The sequence below is a fragment of the Chiloscyllium plagiosum genome, chromosome 34 (genome assembly GCF_004010195.1).
Source record: "Chiloscyllium plagiosum isolate BGI_BamShark_2017 chromosome 34, ASM401019v2, whole genome shotgun sequence".
NCBI lineage: Eukaryota > Metazoa > Chordata > Chondrichthyes > Orectolobiformes > Hemiscylliidae > Chiloscyllium > Chiloscyllium plagiosum.
The window spans coordinates 39558104-39565567 of NC_057743.1; positions in this window are offsets into that span (position 1 = coordinate 39558104).

Consider the following 7464-nt stretch of genomic DNA (forward strand, 5'->3'; position numbering starts at 1 on the left):
GTTCTGATCGGTCAGAAAGTGCAAAGCTTCAGGAGTTTAACCACAGAGTTACTGCAGTTACATGTCCTGGAGTTCCACTGAAGACCTGTTAACTGTTACCAACTGGTTTGAGGTTTTGTCTCAAACCTGTGTACAAGCCCCAAGTTATCCTTGGGAGTTCTGTGTGCTCCATTGTATCCCGGCCTCCCTTCTCTCAGATTCACACTCTGTTTTCCATTCATTGCTGGTAAGCCCATTTTTCAGCTCTGGCCTTGCATCAGAGGAAATAGAATTCTTTGTGTCTTCCAATTCCTACCACACTATGGGCTTTTCTAATGTAATCATTACATACTTGCTATCCTCTTACGAAGATAGGCTATTCTTATCTCTCACTTGACCCCTCAGGATCAATGCTGTTGAACCAAGGTAGGTGAGTGAAAATAAAGTTCATGGATAAACTAGACTTGGTGCAAGTTAGGACATGTGTGATAGAGGTTTGACGCAGTAAACTACACCACTACTTCTCATTGATTAATGGGACCTCTAAGTTTTTAAAAAAAAAAGACAATGCCATATCAAAGACATTTGCTCAAAGATATTCCCTGCCTCAGAGATCATTATTTTGCATTAAGGTCCAAATGAAACTAACATCTGAAAACTTTTGCTAGAAACACCAATTCTGATGAAGATAGTTAGTATTCCTGTTTTGAGTAATAAAAGAATACTTCATGTCTCTGTACCACAGCATCAACCAGGTGCAGCTCATGAAGATGTTTTTGAAGTAGGGATACAGCAGCCATTTGCATAATCCATCTCACACAAAGAACCATATGATGATGACAAGTTAATCGCTTTGTTGTTGTGATGCTGATTAAGGATGAACATTAGTTAACAGAAAACGCTTCTCTTCTTCAAAACATTGCCATAAGCATTTGTGTTCCCAAGACTGGGTTTCTATTTATCATCATCCAGAAAGAGTTGAAAGGTTATCAGGAGTAGGCAGGCATGTGATTTGAGGTTATAATCAGGTCAAAATCAATAGCCTGACTTTATTTAAATAGTGGTGCAGGTTTGATGGAGTCAGTGTCCTACTACTTGTTCATATGAATCTACAAATAAGAAACATGAGTAAGTCACTTCACCCTTCATGGTCCAACTGATTTTAACCTCCTGCAGAACCTCAAAAATCTTACTTTCTCTTGGTCTACCTCTGCCTAAAAAAATTTTAAAGATTCTGTGTCCACTGCCTTTTGAGGAAGGGAATTCCAAAGATTCATAATCAAGGGCAGGCAAATGGGACTTGATTAATTTAGGATCTGTTTCTGTGCTGCACATTGCTATGACTCCATCATGTTTTTCCTGTTACATCTGTCTTAAATTGTCAAACACTTGATTTTAAACTTTGACCCCTGGCTCTTGATTCTCCCTCAAGAGGAAGCAACCTTTTCATATCCACCTAGTTTAGTGCCCACAGGACCTTATATGGGGTTCAATAAGGTCTCCCCTGGGATACAGGTACTGCATGACTTGGGTTTTCTCATAAAGCAATTAAAAGAACAGGATTTAGAAATCTGAAACAAAACCAGAAATTGCTACAGAAACTCAGCAGGTCTGGCAGAATTTATGGAGAGTGAAAGAAAACAAATGTTCTGTGTTTCGTGCACAAGTATACCTAAGACCCTTTGACTGCAGCTTTCTGCAGTTTTTCTTCATGTAAGTAAAACTCTGTTCTTTTGTTCTCCCTTCCAAATTAAACTACCTTGCATTTTCCCACATTATATTCCATTTACTAAACATAGCAATATCTGTCTTTAAACTATTAGTATCACTTTCACAACCTGTCTTTCCACCTAGTTAAGTGTCATCTGCAATGTTGGCTACAATACATTCACTTTCTACCTCCAAGTTATTAATAAGTATTGTAAACAGTTGCAGTTCCAGCACTGATCCCTTTGGAACCTCACTGGTCATGGGTCGCCAACCTGAAAAAGAACCCCTTCTCCCCACTTGCTACTTCCTGTCCTTGCCAATATACTACATCCAACACCAGGGGCTCTTATGACTTTATCTTTTATGAGATACCTTGTTGAACACCTTTTGGAAGTGCAAATATAACCCATCTGCTGGTTCTCCTGTCTCCATTCTGGTTGAGACTTTCTTGAAAAACTGTAATAAATTAGTCAGGTACAATTTCTCTTTCATGAAGCCACGTTGACTCTGCTTCATTAGATTATGATTTTCCAAGTGTTCTGCTATTACTTCCTTAACAATTGATTCCAATACTTTTCTAATATTAGATGTTAGGCTAATCAATCTCGAGTTTTGGCTTCAGCCCTTTTTGAATGGGGGTGTCACAGTTTTCCAATCGTATGGTACTTCTCCAGAATCCAGTGCCAAAGCTATCTCACATCCCATTTTTGCCCTCTTGATTTCCCTCTTATGTATACTCCTATTGTGTTTATACTCTTAAGATTCACTTGATCTCTGTTGTCTATACCTGACATACGTTTCCTTCTTTCTCTTAACCAAACCCTCAATTTCTCTCATCATCCAGCACTCCCTCCACCTACCAGCCTTTCCTTTCACCCTAACAGGAAAATACTGTCTCTGATCTCTCATTATCTAATTTCTGAAGGCTTCCCATTTTCCAGCCGTACCTTTTCCTGTGAACATCTACCCCCAACCAGCTTTTGAAAATTCTTGCCTAATACCATCAAAATTGGCCTGTCTCCAATTTAGAACTTCAACTTTTAGATCTGGTCTATCCTTTTCCATCACAATTTTAAAACTAATGGATTTATGGTCGCTGGCCACAAAGTGCTCTCTCAATGACACCTCAGTCACCTGTCTTATTTCCTAAGAGTAGATCAAGTTTTGTACCTCTCCTAGTAGGTACATCCACATACTGAATCAGAAATTTTTTTTATACACACTTAACAAATTCCTCTCCATCTAAACCCTTAACACTATGGCAGTCCCAGTCTTTGTTTGGAAGTTAAAATCCCCTACCATAACCACACTATTATTCTTACACATAATTGAAATCTCCTTTCAAATTTGTTTCTCAATTTCCCCACTGACTATTAGGGGGTCTATAATACAATCCAAATAAAATTATCATCCCTTTCTTACTTCTCAGTTCCACCCAAGTAATTTCCCTGGATGTATTTCCAGGAATATCCTCCCCAAATATAGCAGTAATGCTATCCCTTATCAAAAACACCACTCCCCTCCTCTCTTGACCCCTTTCGATCCTTCCCTGAGCATTTGTATCCTGGAACATTAAGCTGCTAGTCCTGTCCATCCCTGAGTCACGTTTCTGTAATTGCTGTGATATCCCAGTCCCATGTCCCTAACCATGCCCTGAGTTCACCTGCTTTCCCTGGTAGGCCTCTTACATTGAAGTAAATGCAGCTTAATTTATTGGTGCTACCTTGTTCTCTACTTTGTTCCGGCCTGCTCTGACTGTTTGACTCGCTCCTTTTCTCAACTGTACCACTCTCAGATTGATCTCTTTCCTCTCTATTTCCCTGAGATGCCCCCCCCCAAACCAACCTTACTATTTTAAATCCTCTCAAGCAGCTCTAGCAAATCTCCTTGCCTGTATAATAGTCCCCTTCCAATTCTGGTGTAAACCATCCTCCTTGTACAGGCCACTTCCACCCCAGAAGAGATTCCAATGATCCAAAAACGTGAACCCTTCTCCCCTGCACCAGTTCCTCAGCCACACATTCATCTGCTCTCTTCCCCTATTCCTACCCTCACTAACTCATAGCATCGGGAATTATCTAGATATTACTACCCTCAAGGACCTCCTTTTTAAGTTCCTGTCTAACTTTCTATATTCTCCCTTCAGAATCACATCCTTTTCCCTTCCTATGTCATTAGTTCCAATGCGTTTAGTGACCTTCTGCTGGTCCCTCTCCCCTTTGAGGACATTTTGCATCCTCTCGGAGACATCCTTGATCCTGCCACCAAGGAGGCAACACACCATTCTGATTTTTTGCTGCTGGCCTCAGTCTGTGATTGCCTCTGACATACCCCTCATTACGTTAGAGCCAGTCTCGATACTAAAAACGTGGCTGTTCATGCTACACTCTGAGAGTCCATCGCCCTCTACATTTTCCATAACAGCATACTTGTTTGAAATGGAGATAACCACAGAAGACTGCTGCACTACCTGCCTACCCTTCCTTCCTTTCCTGGAGTTAACTCATCTACCTGACTATATCTGCAGCTTTTCTCCCTTACTATAATGCCATCCATCACACCCCCAGCTCCTGTAAATTTCTCATTGCCTCTGTAGCTCTAACAGATCCATGCATTTTGATAAGATTTGCAACCAAAGACACTTCCTGTAGACATAATCATCAGTAACATGGAAACTCTCACTAAACTCCCACATCCGACAGGAAGAGCATATCACTCTACTAAAGGCCATATTTGCTCCTTCACAATCTACAGACCCAGAAAATACCACCATCATTTTGATCTAAAAGAGAGTGCTCCAGGCTAACTTAGTACTCCTGGTTTGTGTTTTAAAGTTTAATCAAGAGACAGAGCTCAATAAAACATATAATTAAGAAAGAAACTACTCTACTCACTACTATAGACTTACAGCAAGGTTACATGTTAAAAGCTATGCACTCATCTGTTCCTGTGCTGTGAGCTACCCCATACAGGTTCCTCCAAGGTCAGCTGTGAGTTTCACTGTTTGTGCATTTTTCTTAGATGCAGTCCGATGTCCAGGGAAACAAGAACTCAAACAGTCAAAGACAGTAACTGTGCAGATTCACTGTTATGTCAATTAGCAGTGTAGATTTCTTTCTCTCTGTCCCTCGCTGACCATGTGGTCAATGCCTTTTGTCTGCCTTCCTTCTTTTAAACGTGTGGTTGTTTTGATTTTTCTCCTCTCAAAGTTCCAAAACAGTGATTGCTGCTTCTGGAATTTGAGGAAATCACCTCCAACATCTAAAATACCTCAAAAAAAGGAGCCGCTCTTACAGCCACAACTTTTTCCAGTCCTCCATCTTGAATTAATTCAGTGCACACTCAATATATTCCTTCAAGGAAGTACATTCTGTAATGAAACTTTCAATAACATTTTGTGCTTGGTGCTGGAACATTTAATTTTTCAAATCATGTCATTGCATTTCAACTAAGTTTCAGTCAAAGTACAGTTTGTTTCAACTAAAACATCTGATATATTTATAAGCTAACGGTTTTACACAGAGTCCAGCCCTCAATGTGGAATGACAGGAGGGCACCAAATTGTGGTCATTCCCCATCATCATGCAGCAATAAATGTGCAACTTCAACACTGTGTTCTCGGCCAGGAAATGTGACAGTTGCAACAGCTTCTTATTGTAGGAGACCAGCATGTTCCTTGCAGACAAAGGCTGTCCTTTGCTAACTTATTACCCTGATGCCTGTAAATAATGATTTGTCTTGATGGATATCCCACAAGTCAGCATATAAATAGAGTGACTGCATTTCTTTCCACACTTCTTCGCATTGACACATTCCAGGCAGTCTGTCACTGTCTCTTCCCCAGTGCAGCAGTATTCAGGGCAGAGTGCAGTAATGCTGAGATTCTGGGGGCATATAAAGGATCAAATGATGAGGATTCTTTCTCACCATAAGCCAAGCAAGTACATGGTGTTTATGTGAATGTTCTGCTAATTAAGTGAATAATTCAGGATTGTTCTGAAGAGGTTCACTATCTCCTTTTTCTGCAGAATATGGTAAACATTTCATTGACCTCTGTATGACTAACTTGAAGTTAAAGATGTATTGGATAAGGGAGGGATAAATAATTCAGCGTGCTCAGACTGATTGTTTGCTGATCTCTCAGCCTCCAAAATAATCCAAACTTTTCCCAAACCATCACTCCACAAAATTCTTTCACAATCATCATTCTTTTGGAGTCTTGGCAGGATGGTGGAATTGAAGCCTAAGATCAGCCATGATCACGTTGAATAGAACAGCAGGTTTACGAAGCAGGTTTCCTAACTTCCTGTCTCTTGTATTAAAACACAACAGCTCACACACACAAACATTTGATACAGATGAAGGAATGAACAGTACGGTGACAATTTGAAATTATTTTATTCTCTTCCGTATTAGACTTGTAGTTTGATGTTTTAGCTGGAATGAAGATGTTATAAAAGGAGAAATTCTTTGTGAGCCACAAAATTTCTTGGAACTGAATGCCAGAAGTTTGGCTTTTGGGTGAATTTGATGTTGAAGTAGAATGGGGGAAAGAGTCCTCTCCCAGCTGACTAATTCTGGTCCCAAATCCTTGGGTATAATGAGTTCTCCACAACAGAGTGTTGCAGATAGACACATTCCAAGGGCCAGGAACACAAACGGAGGGAAGTATACAAAGTTGGGGAAGATTTCACAAAGGGGTTGGGGGAAAATTCACAGTCTAAGGCTTTCAGTCACTGTGCATCCAAAGGCTGAGATTTTACAAATTCCTCGGGCTGTTTGTCCCTCTAGTAATGACTTTGACAAATAATGACTTGAACATTGCTGAAAAAAATACATTTTTCAAAACATTTTAGCTTGCACTCACCAAGTCAATTAGCAAGAAATGCTACATAAAGGGAAAACGATATTTATACAGTAAAAGAGGAGAGTGCTGATTATCTAATGAATAGATTGTGATTGGTCAAGACATTGCCAAGGAGAATGCAACTGTTAACAACCAAGCCTTTTTTCAATAGTAAACCAGGCAGGTTGACTTTGCTTAGTTAAGGCATTTCACTAAGAAATAAATCAGAAATAAACTAGACACATACTCCAAGGCCCAAGCAATTGCTGACTTGTTGATTATGGCATTCTCTATCTGTTCCAGAAGTCACTGTTATACACTGGCAAAGGTCTGCAAAACTGGTAAGAAAATGTGAGGAAATGCTGGCCACAGCACACTAACCCCGATCTCACACCTCCATAGGATTAACCCTCAAATAATTAATGAAATCCTCAAATAATTAAAACAAACATCAGCAGAACTGAAAATCTGAAACAAAATCATCAATTCTGAAGAAACTCAGCAGTTCTGGCAGCAGCTGTGGAGAGAGAAACAGAGTTAACATGTTGGGTCCAGTCCCATTCTGAAAAATAGCCAGTGGATTCAGAACATTAACCAAACCCTCAGACCCACCCCCACAACTCAACACCCCACATTAAAACAAACATCAGCAGAACTGAAAATCTGAAACAAAATCATCAATTCTGAAGAAACTCAGCAGTTCTGGCAGCAGCTGTGGAGAGAGAAACAGAGTTAACATGTTGGGTCCAGTCCCATTCTGAAAAATAGCCAGTGGATTCAGAACATTAACCAAACCCTCAGACCCACCCCCACAACTCAACACCCCACCCCACAACTAACCCCAACATCCAACCCCATCCCCCAAACCCTCAGCCCCATCCCCATCCCCCAAACCCTCAGCCCCAGCCCCATCCCCATCCCCCAAACCC